Source organism: Cherax quadricarinatus, chromosome 56, assembly GCF_038502225.1.
Source record: "Cherax quadricarinatus isolate ZL_2023a chromosome 56, ASM3850222v1, whole genome shotgun sequence".
NCBI lineage: Eukaryota > Metazoa > Arthropoda > Malacostraca > Decapoda > Parastacidae > Cherax > Cherax quadricarinatus.
The window spans coordinates 13,127,022-13,145,156 of NC_091347.1; positions in this window are offsets into that span (position 1 = coordinate 13,127,022).

Here is an 18,135-nt window from a genome sequence, read left to right on the forward strand (position 1 = left end):
AGGATTCAGGGCACCTTTATGAAGGATTGAGGGCACCTTTATGAAGGATTGAGGGCACCTTTATGAAGGATTGAGGGCACCTTTATGAAGGATTGAGGGCACCTTTATGAAGGATTGAGGGCACCTTTATGAAGGATTGAGGGCACCTTTATGAAGGATTGAGGGCACCTTTATGAAGGATTGAGGGCACCTTTATGAAGGATTGAGGGCACCTTTATGAAGGATTGAGGGCACCTTTATGAAGAATAGAGGACGCCTTTATGAAGGATTGAGGGCACCTTTATGAAGAATAGAGGACGCCTTTATGAAGGATTGAGGGCACCTTTATGAAGGATTGAGGGCACCTTTATGAAGAATAGAGGACGCCTTCATGAAGGATAGAGGGCACCTTTATGAAGGATTGAGGGCACCTTTATGAAGGATTGAGGGCGCCTTTATGAAAGATTGAGGGCACCTTCATGAAGGATAGAGAATACCTTTATGAAGGATTGAGGGCACCTTTATGAAGGATTGAGGGCACCTTTATGAAGGATTGAGGGCACCTTTATGAAGGATTGAGGGCACCTTTATGAAGGATTGAGGGCACCTTTATGAAGGATTGAGGGCACCTTTATGAAGAATAGAGGACGCCTTTATGAAGGATAGAGGGCACCTTTATGAAGGATTGAGGGCACCTTTATGAAGAATAGAGGACGCCTTCATGAAGGATAGAGGGCACCTTTATGAAGGATTGAGGGCACCTTTATGAAGGATTGAGGGAACCTTTATGAAGAATAGAGGACGCCTTTATGAAGGATTGAGGGCACCTTTATGAAGAATAGAGGACGCCTTTATGATGGATAGAGGGCACCTTTATGAAGGATTGAGGGCACCTTTATGAAGAAAAGAGGACGCCTTCATGAAGGATAGACGGCACCTTTATGAAGGATTGAGGGCACCTTTATGAAGGATTGAGGGCGCCTTTATGAAAGATTGAGGGCACCTTCATGAAGGATAGAGGATACCTTTATGAAGGATTGAGGGCACCTTTATGAAGGATAGAGGACGCCTTTATGAAGGATAGAGGGCACCTTTATGAAGGATTGAGGGCACCTTTATGAAGGATTGAGGGCACCTTTATGAAGGATTGAGGGCACCTTTATGAAGAATAGAGGACGCCTTTATGAAGGATTGAGGGCACCTTTATGAAGGATTGAGGGCACCTTTATGAAGGATTGAGGGCACCTTTATGAAGGATTGAGGGCACCTTTATGAAGGATTGAGGGCACCTTTATGAAGAATAGAGGACGCCTTTATGAAGGATAGAGGGCACCTTTATGAAGGATTGAGGGCACCTTTATGAAGGATTGAGGGCACCTTTATGAAGGATTGAGGGCACCTTTATGAAGGATTGAGGGCACCTTTATGAAGGATTGAGGGCACCTTTATGAAGGATTGAGGATACCTTTATGAAGGATAGAGGGCACCTATATGAAGGATTGAGGGCACCTTTATGAAGGATAGAGGACGCCTTTATGAAAGATTCAGGGCACCTTTATGAAGGATAGAGGATACCTTTATGAGGGATAGAGGATACCTTTATGAAGGATTGAGGGCACCTTTATGAAGGATTGAGGATACCCTTATGAAGGATTGAGAACACCTTTATGAAGGATAGAGGACACCTTTACGAAAATAGAGGACGCCTTTATGAAGGATTGAGGGCACCTTTATGAAGGATTGAGGGCACCTTTATGAAGGATAGAGGATACCTTTATGAAGGATTGAGGGCACCTTTATGAAGGATTGAGGGCACCTTTATGAAGGATTGAGGGCACCTTTATGAAGGATTGAGGGCACCTTTATGAAGGATAGAGGATACCTTTATGAAGGATTGAGGGCACCTTTATGAAGGATAGAGGACACCTTTATGAAGGATAGAGGACGCCTTTATGAAGGATTGAGGGCACCTTTATGAAGGAATGAGGGCACCTTTATGAAGGATAGAGGATACCTTTAGGAAGGATTGAGGGCACCTTTATGAAGGATAGAGGACACCTTTATGAAGGATAAAGTGCACCTTTATGAAGGATAAATTGCATCTTTATGAAGGATAAAGTGCACCTTTATGAAGGATAAAGTGCACCTTTATGAAGGATAAAGTGCACCTTTATGAAGGATAAAGTGCACCTTTATGAAGGATAAAGTGCACCTTTATGAAGGATAGAGTGCACCTTTATGAAGGATAAAGTGCACCTTTATGAAGGATAAAGTGCACCTTTATGATGGATAAAGTGCACCTTTATGAAGGATAAAGTGCACCTTTATGAAGGATAAAGTGCACCTTTATGAAGGATAAAGTACACCTTTATGAAGGATAAAGTGCACCTTTATGAAGGATAAAGTGCACCTTTATGAAGGATAAAGTGCACCTTTATGAAGGATAAAGTGCACCTTTATGAAGGATAAAGTGCACCTTTATGAAGGATAAAGTGCACCTTTATGAAGGATAAAGTGCACCTTTATGAAGGATAAAGGGCACCTTTATGAAGGATAAAGTGCACCTTTATGAACGATAAAGTGCACCTTTATGAAAGATAATGTGCACCTTTATGAAGGATAAAGTGCACCTTTATGAAGGATAAAGTGCACCTTTATGAAGGATAAAGTGCACCTTTATGAAGTGTAAAGTGCACCTTTATGAAGGATAAAGTGCACCTTTATGAAGGATAAAGTGCACCTTTATGAAGGATAAAGTGCACCTTTATGAAGGATAAAGTGCACCTTTATGAAGGATAAAGTGCACCTTTATGAAGGATAAAGTGCACCTTTATGAAGGATAAAGTGCACCTTTATAAAGGATAAAGAGCATCATTATGAAGGATAGAGTGCACCTTTATGAAGGATAAAGTGCACCATTATGAAGGATAGTGCACCTTTATGAAGGATAGAGTGCACCTTTATGAAGGATAAAGTGCAACATTATGAAGGATAGAGTGCACCTTTATGAAGGATAAAGTGCACCTTTATGAAGGATAAAGTGCACCATTATGAAGGATAGAGTGCACCTTTATGAAGGATAAAGTGCACCATTATGAAGGATAGAGTGCACCTTTATGAAGGATAAAGTGCACCTTTATGAAGGATAAAGTGCACCTTTATGAAGGATAAAGTGCACCTTTATGAAGGATAAAGTGCACCTTTATGAAGGATAAAGTGCACCTTTATGAAGGATAAAGTACACCTTTATGAAGGATAAAGTGCACCATTATGAAGGATAAAGTGCACCTTTATGAAGGATAAAGTGCACCTTTATGAAGGATAAAGTGCACCTTTATGAAGGATAAAGTGCACCTTTATGAAGGATAAAGTACACCTTTATGAAGGATAAAGTGCACCTTTATGATGGATAAAGTGCACCTTTATGAAGAATAAAGTGCACCTTTATGAAGGATAAAGTGCACCTTTATGAAGGATAAAGTGCACCTTTATGAAGGATAAAGTGCACCTTTATGAAGGATAAAGGGCACCTTTATGAAGGATAAAGTGCACCTTTATGAAGGATAAAGTGCACCTTTATGAAGGATAAAGTGCACCTTTATGAAGGATAAAGTGCACCTTTATGAAGGATAAAGGGCACCTTTATGAAGGATAAAGTGCACCTTTATGAAGGATAAAGTGCACCTTTATGAAGGATAAAGTGCACCTTTATGAAGGATAAAGTACACCTTTATGAAGGATAAAGTGCACCATTATGAAGGATAAAGTGCACCTTTATGAAGGAAAAAGTGCACCTTTATGAAGGATAAAGTGCACCTTTATGAAGGATAAAGTGCACCTTTATGAAGGATAAAGTGCACCTTTATGAAGGATAAAGGGCACCTTTATGAAGGATAAAGTGCACCTTTATGAACGATAAAGTGCACCTTTATGAAAGATAATGTGCAACTTTATGAAGGATAAAGTGCACCTTTATGAAGGATAAAGTGCACCTTTATGAAGGATAAAGTGCACCTTTATGAAGTGTAAAGTGCACCTTTATGAAGGATAAAGTGCACTTTTATGAAGGATAAAGTGCACCTTTATGAAGGATAAAGTGCACCTTTATGAAGGATAAAGTGCACCTTTATGAAGGATAGAGTGCACCTTCATGAAGGATAAAGTGCACCATTATGAAGGATAGAGTGCACCTTTATAAAGGATAAAGAGCATCATTATGAAGGATAGAGTGCACCTTTATGAAGGATAAAGTGCACCATTATGAAGGATAGTGCACCTTTATGAAGGATAGAGTGCATCTTTATGAAGGATAAAGTGCAACATTATGAAGGATGGAGTGCACCTTTATGAAGGATAAAGTGCACCTTTATGAAGGATAAAGTGCACCATTATGAAGGATAGAGTGCACCTTTATGAAGGATAAAGTGCACCATTATGAAGGATAGAGCGCACCTTTATGAAGGATAAAGTGCACCTTTATGAAGGATAAAGTGCACCTTTATGAAGGATAAAGTACACCTTTATGAAGGATAAAGTGCACCTTTATGAAGGATAAAGTGCACCTTTATGAAGGATAAAGTACACCTTTATGAAGGATAAAGTGCACCATTATGAAGGATAAAGTGCACCTTTATGAAGGATAAAGTGCACCTTTATGAAGGATAAAGTGCACCTTTATGAAGGATAAAGTGCACCTTTATGAAGGATAAAGTACACCTTTATGAAGGATAAAGTGCACCTTTATGATGGATAAAGTGCACCTTTATGAAGAATAAAGTGCACCTTTATGAAGGATAAAGTGCACCTTTATGAAGGATAAAGTGCACCTTTATGAAGGATAAAGTGCACCTTTATGAAGGATAAAGGGCACCTTTATGAAGGATAAAGTGCACCTTTATGAAGGATAAAGTGCACCTTTATGAAGGATAAAGTGCACCTTTATGAAGGATAAAGTACACCTTTATGAAGGATAAAGTGCACCATTATGAAGGATAAAGTGCACCTTTATGAAGGATAAAGTGCACCTTTATGAAGGATAAAGTGCACCTTTATGAAGGATAAAGTGCACCTTTATGAAGGATAAAGTACACCTTTATGAAGGATAAAGTGCACCTTTATGATGGATAAAGTGCACCTTTATGAAGAATAAAGTGCACCTTTATGAAGGATAAAGTGCACCTTTATGAAGGATAAAGTGCACCTTTATGAAGGATAAAGTGCACCTTTATGAAGGATAAAGTGCACCTTTATGAAGGATAAAGTGCACCTTTATGAAGGATAAAGTGCACCTTTATGAAGAATAAAGTACACCTTTATGAAGGATAAAGTGAACCTTTATGAAGGATAAAGTGCACCTTTATGAAGGATAAAGTGCACCTTTATGAAGGATAAAGTGCACCTTTATGAAGGATAAAGTGCACCTTTATGAAGGATAAAGTACACCTTTATGAAGGATAAAGTGCACCTTTATGAAGGATAAAGTGCATGAAGGATAAAGTGCCTTTATGAAGGATAAAAGTACACCTTTATGAAGGATAAAGTGAACCCTTTATGAAGGATAAAGTGCACCTTTATGAAGGATAAAGTGCACCTTTATGAAGGATAAAGTGCACCTTTATGAAGGATAAAGTGAACCTTTATGAAGGATAAAGTGCACCTTTATGAAGGATAAAGTGCACCTTTATGAAGGATAAAGTGCACCTTTATGAAGGATAAAGTGCACCTTTATGAAGGATAAAGTGCACCTTTATGAAGGATAAAGTGCACCTTTATGAAGGATAAAGTACACCTTTATGAAGGATAAAGTGAACCTTTATGAAGGATAAAGTGAACCTTTATGAAGGATAAAGTGCACCTTTATGAAGGATAAAGTGCACCTTTATGAAGTATAAAGTACACCTTTATGAAGGATAAAGTGAACCTTTATGAAGGATAAAGTGCACCTTTATGAAGGATAAAGTGCACCTTTATGAAGGATAAAGTGAATCTTTATGAAGGATAAAGTGCACCTTTATGAAGGATAAAGTGCACCTTTATGAAGGATAAAGTGCACCTTCATGAAGTATAAAGTGCACCTTTATGAAGGATAAAGTGCACCTTTATGAAGGATAAAGTGCACCTTTATGAAGGATAAAGTGCACCTTTATGAAGTATAAAGTGCACCTTTATGAAGGATAAAGTGCACCTTTATGAAGGATAAAGTGCACCTTTATGAAGGATAAAGTGCACCTTTATGAAGGATAAAGTGAACCTTTATGAAGGATAAAGTGCACCTTTATGAAGGATAAAGTGCACCTTTATGAAGGATAAAGTGCACCTTTATGAAGGATAAAGTGCACCTTTATGAAGGATAAAGTGCACCTTTATGAAGGATAAAGTGCACCTTTATGAAGGATAAAGTGCACCTTTATGAAGGATAAAGTGAACCTTTATGAAGGATAAAGTGCACCTTTATGAAGGATAAAGTGCACCTTTATGAAGGATAAAGTGCACCTCTTTGAAGGATGAAGTATGCACCTTTATGAGTACACCTTTATGAAGGATAAAGTGTGCAATGAAGGATAAAGTGCCTTTATGAAGGATAAAGTGCACCTTTATGAAGGATAAAGTGCACCTTTATGAAGGATAAAGTGCACCTTCATGAAGTATACCTTTAAGTATAAAGTGAACATGAAGTATAAAGTGCACTTTATGAAGGATAAAGTGCACCTTTATGAAGGATAAAGTGCACCTTTATGAAGGATAAAGTGCACCTTTATGAAGGATAAAGTGCACCTTTATGAAGTATAAAGTGCATAAAGTGTGCACCTTTATGAAGGATAAAGTGCACCTTTATGAATGATAAAGTGCACCTTTATGAAGGATAAAGTGCACCTTTATGAAGGATAAAGTGCACCTTTATGAAGGATAAAGTGCACCTTTATGAAGGATAAAGTGCACCTTTATGAAGTATAAAGTGAACCTTTATGAAGGATAAAGTGCACCTTTATGAAGGATAAAGTGCACCTTTATGAAGGATAAAGTGCACCTTTATGAAGGATAAAGTGCACCTTTATGAAGGATAAAGTGCACCTTTATGAAGGATAAAGTGCACCTTTATGAAGTATAAAGTGAATCTTTATGAAGGATAAAGTGCACCTTTATGAAGGATAAAGTGCACCTTTATGAAGGATAAAGTGCACCTTTATGAAGGATAAAGTGCACCTTTATGAAGGATAAAGTGCACCTTTATGAAGGATAAAGTGCACCTTTATGAAGGATAAAGTGCACCTTTATGAAGGATAAAGTGCACCTTTATGAAGGATAAAGTGCACCTTTATGAAGGATAAAGTGCACCTTTATGAAGGATAAAGTGAACCTTTATGAAGGATAAAGTGCACCTTTATGAAGGATAAAGTGCACCTTTATGAAGGATAAAGTGCACCTTTATGAAGGATAAAGTGCACCTTTATGAAGGATAAAGTGCACCTTTATGAAGGATAAAGTGCACCTTTATGAAGGATAAAGTGCACCTTTATGAAGGATAAAGTGCACCTTTATGAAGGATAAAGTGCACCTTTATGAAGGATAAAGTGCACCTTTATGAAGGATAAAGTGCACCTTTATGAAGGATAAAGTGCACCTTTATGAAGGATAAAGTGCACCTTTATGAAGGATAAAGTGAACCTTTATGAAGGATAAAGTGCACCTTTATGAAGGATAAAGTGCACCTTTATGAAGGATAAAGTGCACCTTTATGAAGGTGATTTATGAAGTGTGCACCTTTATGAAGGATAAAGTGCACCTTTATGAAGGATAAAGTGAACCTTTATGAAGGATAAAGTGCACCTTTATGAAGGATAAAGTGCACCTTTATGAAGGATAAAGTGAACCTTTATGAAGGATAAAGTGCACCTTTATGAAGGATAAAGTGCACCTTTATGAAGGATAAAGTGCACCTTTATGAAGGATAAAGTGCACCTTTATGAAGGATAAAGTGCACCTTTATGAAGGATAAAGTGCACCTTTATGAAGGATAAAGTGCACCTTTATGAAGGATAAAGTACACCTTTATGAAGGATAAAGTGCACCTTTATGAAGGATAAAGTGCACCTTTATGAAGGATAAAGTGCACCTTTATGAAGGATAAAGTGCACCTTTATGAAGGATAAAGTGCACCTTTATGAAGGATAAAGTGCACCTTTATGAAGGATAAAGTGCACCTTTATGAAGGATAAAGTGCACCTTTATGAAGGATAAAGTGCACCTTTATGAAGGATAAAGTGCACCTTTATGAAGGATAAAGTGCACCTTTATGAAGGATAAAGTGCACCTTTATGAAGGATAAAGTGCACCTTTATGAAGGATAAAGTGCACCTTTATGAAGGATAAAGTGCACCTTTATGAAGGATAAAGGATAAAGCACCTTTATGAAGGATAAAGTGCACCTTTATGAAGGATAAAGTGCACCTTTATGAAGGATAAAGTGCACCTTTATGAAGGATAAAGTGCACCTTTATGAAGGATAAAGTGCACCTTTATGAAGGATAAAGTGCACCTTTATGAAGTATAAAGTGCACCTTTATGAAGGATAAAGTGCACCTTTATGAAGGATAAAGTGCACCTTTATGAAGGATAAAGTGCACCTTTATGAAGGATAAAGTGCACCTTTATGAAGGATAAAGTGCACCTTTATGAAGGATAAAGTGCACCTTTATGAAGGATAAAGTGCACCATTATGAAGTATAAAGTGAACCTTTATGAAGGATAAAGTGCACCTTTATGAAGGATAAAGTGCACCTTTATGAAGGATAAAGTGCACCTCTTTGAAGGATAAAGTGCACCTTTATGAAGGATAAAGTGCACCTTTATGAAGGATAAAGTGCACCTTTATGAAGTATAAAGTGAATCTTTATGAAGGATAAAGTGCACCTTTATGAAGGATAAAGTGCACCTTTATGAAGGATAAAGTGCACCTTTATGAAGGATAAAGTGCACCTTTATGAAGGATAAAGTGCACCTTTATGAAGGATAAAGTGCACCTTTATGAAGGATAAATTGCACCTTTATGAAGGATAAAGTGCACCTTTATGAAGTATAAAGTGAACCTTTATGAAGTATAAAGTGCACCTTTATGAAGGATAAAGTGCACCTTTATGAAGGATAAAGTGAACCTTTATGAAGGATAAAGTGCACCTTTATGAAGGATAAAGTGCACCTTTATGAAGGATAAAGTGCACCTTTATGAAGGATAAAGTGCACCTTTATGAAGGATAAAGTGCACCTTTATGAAGGATAAAGTGCACCTTTATGAAGGATAAAGTGCACCTTTATGAAGGATAAAGTGCACCTTTATGAAGGATAAAGTGCACCTTTATGAAGGATAAAGTGCACCTTTATGAAGTATAAAGTGAACCTTTATGAAGGATAAAGTGCACCTTTATGAAGGATAAAGTGCACCTTTATTAAGGATAAAGTGAACCTTTATGAAGGATAAAGTGCACCTTTATGAAGGATAAAGTGCACCTTTATGAAGGATAAAGTGCACCTTTATGAAGTATAAAGTGAACCTTTATGAAGTATAAAGTGCACCTTTATGAAGGATAAAGTGCACCTTTATGAAGGATAAAGTGAACCTTTATGAAGGATAAAGTGCACCTTTATGAAGGATAAAGTGCACCTTTATGAAGGATAAAGTGAACCTTTATGAAGGATAAAGTGCACCTTTATGAAGGATAAAGTGAACCTTTATGAAGGATAAAGTGCACCTTTATGAAGTATAAAGTGAACCTTTATGAAGTATAAAGTGAACCTTTATGAAGGATAAAGTGCACCTTTATGAAGGATAAAGTGCACCTTTATGAAGGATAAAGTGCACCTTTATGAAGGATAAAGTGCACCTTTATGAAGGATAAAGTGCACCTTTATGAAGGATAAAGTGCACCTTTATGAAGGATAAAGTGCACCTTTATGAAGGATAAAGTGCACCTTTATGAAGGATAAAGTGCACCTTTATGAAGGATAAAGTGCACCTTTATGAAGGATAAAGTGAACCTTTATGAAGGATAAAGTGCACCTTTATGAAGGATAAAGTGCACCTTTATGAAGGATAAAGTGAACCTTTATGAAGGATAAAGTGCACCTTTATGAAGGATAAAGTGCACCTTTATGAAGGATAAAGTGCACCTTTATGAAGGATAAAGTGCACCTTTATGAAGGATAAAGTGAACCTTTATGAAGGATAAAGTGCACCTTTATGAAGGATAAAGTGCACCTTTATGAAGGATAAAGTGAACCTTTATGAAGGATAAAGTGCACCTTTATGAAGGATAAAGTGCACCTTTATGAAGGATAAAGTGCACCTTTATGAAGGATAAAGTGAACCTTTATGAAGGATAAAGTGCACCTTTATGAAGGATAAAGTACACCTTTATGAAGGATAAAGTGCACCTTTATGAAGGATAAAGTGCACCTTTATGAAGGATAAAGTGCACCTTTATGAAGGATAAGGTGCACCTTTATGAAGGATAAAGTACACCTTTATGAAGGATAAAGTGCACCTTTATGAAGGATAAAGTGCACCTTTATGAAGCTAACTAAGCAAAACTTTCCTTCAGTAAATTTTTTTCCACTTGATTAGGTTTACAGTTTGTAAGTCTTCACGATGAACCCTGGTAATGACACCATGTTCACTCCTTGTTATATCTCACTCCTTGTTATATCTCACTCCTTGTTATATTTCACTCCTTGTTATATTTCACTCCTTGTTATATTTCACTCCTTGTTATATTTCACTCCTTGTTATATTTCACTCCTTGTTATATTTCACTCCTTGTTATATTTCACTCCTTGTTATATTTCACTCCTTGTTATATCTCACTCCTTGTTATATTTCACTCCTTGTTATATTTCACTCCTTGTTATATTTCACTCCTTGCTATATTTCACTCTTATATTTCACTCCTTGTTATATTTCACTCCTTGTGATATTTCACTCCAGGTTATATTTCACTCCTTGTTATATTTCACTACTTGTTATATTTCACTCCTTGTCATATTTCACTCCTTGTTATATTTCACTCCTTGTTATATTTCATTCCTTGTTATATCTCACTCCAGGTTTTATTTCACTCCTTGTTATATTTCACTCCTTGTTATATTTCACTCCTTGTTATATTTCACTCCTTGTTATATCTCACTCCTTGTTATATTTCACTCCTTGTTATATTTCACTCCTTGTTATATTTCACTCCTTGTTATATTTCACTCCTTGTTATATTTCACTCCTTGTTATATTTCACTCCTTGTTATATTTCACTCCTTGTTATATTTCACTCCTTGTTATATTTCACTCCAGGTTATATTTCACTCCTTGTTATATTTCACTCCAGGTTATATTTCACTCCTTTGTTATATTTCACTCCTTGTTATATTTCACTCCTTGTTATATTTCACTCCTTGTTATATTTCACTCCTTGTTATATTTCACTCCTTGTTATATTTCACTCCTTGTTATATTTCACTCCTTGTTATATTTCACTCCTTGTTATATTTCACTCCTTGTTATATTTCACTCCTTGTTATATTTTACTCCTTGTTATATTTTACTCCTTGTTATATTTCACTCCTTGTTATATTTCACTCCTTGTTATATTTCACTCCTTGTTATATTTCACTCCTTGTTATATTTCACTCCTTGTTATATTTCACTCCTTGTTATATTTCACTCCTTGTTATATTTCACACCAGGTTATATTTCACTCCAGGTTATATTTCACTCCTTGTTATATTTCACTCCTTGTTATATTTTACTCCTTGTTATATTTCACTCCTTGTTATATTTCACTCCTTGTTATATTTCACTCCTTGTTATATTTCACTCCTTGTTATATTTCACTCCTTGTTATATTTTACTCCTTGTTATATTTCACTCCTTGTTATATTTCACTCCTTGTTATATTTCACTCCTTGTTATATTTCACTCCAGGTTATATTTCACTCCTTGTTATATTTCACTCCAGGTTATATTTCACTCCAGGTTATATTTCACTCCAGGTTATATTTCACTCCTTGTTATATTTCATTCCTTGTTATATCTCACTCCAGGTTATATTTCACTCCTTGTTATATTTCACTCCAGGTTATATTTCACTCCAGGTTATATTTCACTCATTGTTATATTTCACTCCTTTGTATATGTCACTCCTTGTTATATTTCACTCCTTGTTATATTTCACTCCTTGTTATATTTCACTCCAGGTTATATTTCACTCCTTGTTATATTTCACTCCTTGTTATATTTCACTCATTGTTATATTTCACTCCTTGTTATATTTCACTCCAGTCACATATTTCTCCTTCTTATATTTCACTCCTTGTTATATTTCACTCCTTGTTATATCTTCACTTCTTTGTTATATTTCACTCCTTGCTATATATCAGGTTATATCACACTCCTTGTTATATTTCACTCCTTGTTATATTTCAATCCATGTTATATTTCACTCCTTGTTATATTTCACTCCTTGTTATATTTCACTCCTTGTTATATTTCACTCCTTGTTATATTTCACTCCTTGTTATATTTCACTCCTTGTTATATTTCACTCCTTGTTATATTTCACTCCTTGTTATATTTCACTCCAGGTTATATTTCACTCCTTGTTATATTTCACTCCTTGTTATATTTCACTCCTTGTTATATTTCACTCCTTGTTATATTTCACTCCTTGTTATATTTCACTCCAGGTTATATTTTACTCCTTGTTATATTTCACTCCTTGTTATATTTCACTCCTTGTTATATTTTACTCCTTGTTATATTTTACTCCTTGTTATATTTCACTCCTTGTTATATTTCACTCCAGGTTATATTTCACTCTTTTGGTATATTTCACTCCTTGTTATATTTCACTCCTTATTATATTTCACTCCTTGTTATATCTCACTCCAGGTTATATTTCACTCTTTGTTATATTTCACTCCTTGTTATATTTCACTCCTTGCTATATTTCACTCCAGGTTATATTTCACTCCTTGTTATATTTCACTCCAGGTTATATTTCACTCCTTGTTATATTTCACTCCAGGTTATATTTCGCTCCTTGTTATATCTCACTCCAGGTTATATTTCACTCCTTGTTATATTTCACTCCTTGTTATATTTCACTCCTTGTTTTATTTCACTCCTTGTTATATTTCACACCAGGTTATATTTCACTCCAGGTTATATTTCACTTCTTGTTATATTTCACTCCAGGTTATGTTTCACTCCTTGTTATATTTCACTTCTTGTTATATTTCACTCCTTGTTATATTTCACTCCAAGTTATATTTCACTCCTTGTTATATTTCACTCCAGGTTATATTTTACTCCTTGTTATATCATACTCCTTTTTATATTTCACTTCTTGTTACATTTCACTCCAGGTTATATTTCACTCCAGGTTATATTTCACTCCTTGTTATATTTCACTCCAGGTTATATTTCACTCCAGGTTATATTTCACTTCGTGTTATATTTCACTCCTTGTCATATTTCACTCCAGGTTATATTTCACTCCAGGTTATATTTCACTCCTTGTTATATTTCATTCCTTGTTATATCTCACTCCAGGTTTTATTTCACTCCTTGTTATATTTCACTCCTTGTTATATTTCACTCCAGGTTATATTTCACTCCTTGTTATATCTCACTCCAGGTTATATTTCACTCCTTGTTATATTTCAATCCATGTTATATTTCACTCCTTGTTATATTTCACTCCTTGTTATATTTCACTCCTTGTTATATTTCACTCCTTGTTATATTTCACTCCTTGTTATATTTCACTCCTTGTTATATTTCACTCCTTGTTATATTTCACTCCTTGTTTTATTTCACTCCAGGTTATATTTCACTCCTTGTTATATTTCACTCCTTGTTATATTAACTCCTTGTTATATTTCACTCCTTGTTATATTTCACTCCTTGTTATATTTTACTCCTTGTTATATTTCACTCCTTGTTATATTTCACTCCTTGTTATATTAACTCCTTGTTATATTTCACTCCTTGTTATATTTCACTCCTTGTTATATTTTACTCCTTGTTATATTTCACTCCTTGTTATATTTCACTCCTTGTTATATTTTACTCCTTGTTATATTTTACTCCTTGTTATATTTCACTCCTTGTTATATTTCACTCCTTGTTATATTTCACTCCTTGTTATATTTCACACTCCACTTGTTATATTTCACTCCTTGTTATACTTTATATTTCACTCCTTGTTATATTTCACTCCAGGTTATATTTCACTCCTTGTTATATTTCACTCCTTGTTATATTTCCACTCCTTGTTATATTTCACTCCTTGTTATATTTCACTCCTTGTTATATTTGTTATATTTCACTCCTTGTTATATTTCACTCCAGGTTATGTTTCATATTTCACTCCTTGTTATATTTCACTCCTTGTTATATTTCACTCCTTGTTATATTTCACTCCAGGTTATATTTTACTCCTTGTTATATTTTATATTTCACTCCATTGTTATATTTCACTCCTTGTTATATTTCACTCCTTGTTATATTTCACTCCTTGTTATATTTGTTATATTTCACTCCTTGTTATATTTCACTCCAGGTTATATTTCACTCCAGGTTATATTTCACTCCAGTTATATTTCACTCCAGGTTATATTTCACTCTTGTTATATTTCAGGTTATATTTCACTCCTTGTTATATTTCATTCCTTGTTATATCTCACTCCAGGTTATATTTCACTCCTTGTTATATTTCACTCCAGGTTATATTTCACTCCTTGTTATATCTCACTCCAGGTTATATTTCACTCCTTGTTATATTTCACTCCTTTGGTATATTTCACTCCTTGTTATATTTCACTCCTTGTTATATTTCACTCCTTGTTATATTTCACTCCAGGTTATATTTCACTCCTTGTTATATTTCACTCCTTGTTATATTTCACTCCAGGTTATATTTCACTCCTTGTTATATTTCACTCCAGGTTATATTTCACTCCTTTGGTATATTTCACTCCTTCTTATATTTCACTCCTTGTTATATTTCACTCCTTGTTATATCTCACTCCAGGTTATATTTCACTCCTTGTTATATTTCACTCCTTGTTATATTTCACTCCTTGCTATATTTCACTCCAGGTTATATTTCACTCCTTGTTATATTTCTCTCCAGGTTATGTTTCACTCCTTGTTATATTTCACTCCAGGTTATATTTCGCTCCTTGTTATATCTCACTCCAGGTTATATTTCACTTCGTGTTATATTTCACTCCTTGTCATATTTCACTCCAGGTTATATTTCACTCCAGGTTATATTTCACTCCTTGTTATATTTCACTTCCTTGTTATATCTCACTCCTTGTTAGGTATATTTCACTCCTTGTTATATTTCACTCCTTGTTATATTTCACTCCTTGTTATATTTCACTCCAGGTTATATTTCACTCCTTGTTATATCTCACTCCAGGTTATATTTCACTCCTTGTTATATTTCACTCCTTTGGTATATTTCACTCCTTGTTATATTTCACTCCAGGTTATATTTCACTCCTTGTTATATTTCACTCCAGGTTATATTTCACTCCTTGTTATATTTCACTCCTTGTTATATTTCACTCCAGGTTATATTTCACTCCTTGTTATATTTCACTCCAGGTTATATTTCACTCCTTGTTATATTTCACTCCAGGTTATATTTCACTCCTTGTTATATTTCACTCCAGGTTATATTTCACTCTTTTGGTATATTTCACTCCTTGTTGTATTTCACTCCTTGTTATATTTCACTCCTTGTTATATCTCACTCCAGGTTATATTTCACTCTTTGTTATATTTCACTCCTTGTTATATTTCACTCCTTGCACTCCAGGTTATATTTCACTCCTTGTTATATTTCACTCCAGGTTATATTTCACTCCTTGTTATTTCACTCCTTCACTCCTTGTTATATCTCACTCCAGGTTATATTTCACTCGTTATATTTCACTCCTTGTTATATTTCACTCCTTGCTATATTTCACTCCAGGTTATATTTCACTCCTTGTTATATTTCACTCCAGGTTATATTTCACTCCTTGTTATATTTCACTCCAGGTTATATTTCACTCCTTGTTATATTTCACTCCTTGTTATATTTCACTCCTTGTTATATTTCACTCCTTGTTTTATTTCACTCCTTGTTATATTTCACTCCAGGTTATATTTCACTCCAGGTTATATTTCACTTCTTGTTATATTTCACTCCAGGTTATGTTTCACTCCTTGTTATATTTCACTTCTTGTTATATTTCACTCCTTGTTATATTTCACTCCAAGTTATATTTCACTCCTTGTTATATTTCACTCCAGGTTATATTTTACTCCTTGTTATATCATACTCCTTTTTATATTTCACTTCTTGTTACATTTCACTCCAGGTTATATTTCACTCCTTGTTATATTTCACTCCAGGTTATATTTCACTCCAGGTTATATTTCACTCATTGTTATATTTCACTTCTTGTTATGTCACACTCCTTGTTATATTTCACTCCTTGTTATATTTCACTCCAGGTTATATTTCACTCCAGGTTATATTTCACTCATTGTTATATTTCACTCCTTGTTATGTCACACTCCTTGTTATATTTCACTCCTTGTTATATTTCACTTCTTGTTATATTTCACTCCTTGTTATATCACACTCCTTGTTATATTTCACTCCTTGTTATATTTCAATCCATGTTATATTTCACTCCTTGTTATATTTCACTCCTAGTTATGTTTCACTCCTTGTTATATTTCTCTCCAGGTTATATTTCACTCCTTGTTATATTTCACTCTAGGTTATATTTCTCTCTAAGTTATATTTCAATCCATGTTATATTTCACTCCTTGTTATATTTCACTCCTTGTTATATTTCACACCATGTTATATTTCACTCCTTGTTATATTTCACTCCTTGTTAAATATTCACTCGTTATATTTTCACTCCTTATATTTCACACCTTGTTATATTCCACTTCTTGTTATATTTCACTCCTTGTAATATAGCATTCCGTGTAATATTAAACACACATTCCAGATAGGTCACCTCGCTAGAGTTTCTCATAAAGATTATTTGAAAGCGTCCCGTAGCTCGGTTGGTAGCTCTCACACTGAAGTCAGTGGTACGATCCCCAGTACGGGTGGAAACATTTGGGCGTGTTTCCTTAAAACACCTGCTGTCCCTGTTCACCTAGCAGTAATCAGGTACCTGCTTTTTAGCCGACGAGTGTGGGTTGCATCCTGGGGGAAGAAATAACCCAATTTGCCCGAAGTTCTCTGCATATCCAATGTCATCTATGTCTGTATACACTGTACATGTACTTGTAGAAATAAAGATTATTATTATTATTATTATTATTATTATTATTATTATTATTATTATTATTATTATTAAATATAAGTTAATAAAAAGTGTTTACAATCTTACTTTCTTCCTAGTTCTCTTACAATGAAGTTAAAATTACAGTAGCAAAATGTCTGCATATATAAGAGATGCTCTTGGTAGACCAGTCGTGCGTTAGACACGCCAACACTGGTATAATGTGTTTATTGATGGTCTGACAAGTGAAAGGCTTCTCTCTCCAGCGAAGGGAAAGGTCAGGGTGCAGCAGCCAGCAGCCATGTACGGAAAGCGTGGGTTCAGAGCCGAAGCTTTGTAGACTATTAAAGTAGACATTTCACTCACTCCTCGCTGCTCGACACATAATAGGGTATTACGGCATAGCATCTTTATGTTTCCAAGATGTTAAGAAACCTCAGATTTGTGAAGAAGAAAAAACACGTTCAAGACAAGTTTCTGTTGGGACGTTTCCCTCGTTATCAAGTCTTGACTTTGATAACGCTCTTCATACCAGGAGAAACTTGTTCTTGAACGTGCTTTTTTTTTTCTTAATAAGGCTCTACACTGAGCTATTGTCTTAAATAAAATAAGCTTGCTCTGCCCAGCGTATTTTTTTTTCTCTAATTTCTGCAGTGCGCCGTTCGTATCAACCCCTATTGGACTTCGAGTGAGGAAATAAACAGGATTTTTCCACTGATAACGAACGTTTTTAAATACCGTTTAATACCGAGTTGCCGCGTCCCTGCAGAGTCCAGCATCACGAATCCCTTGGCACGAGACTCA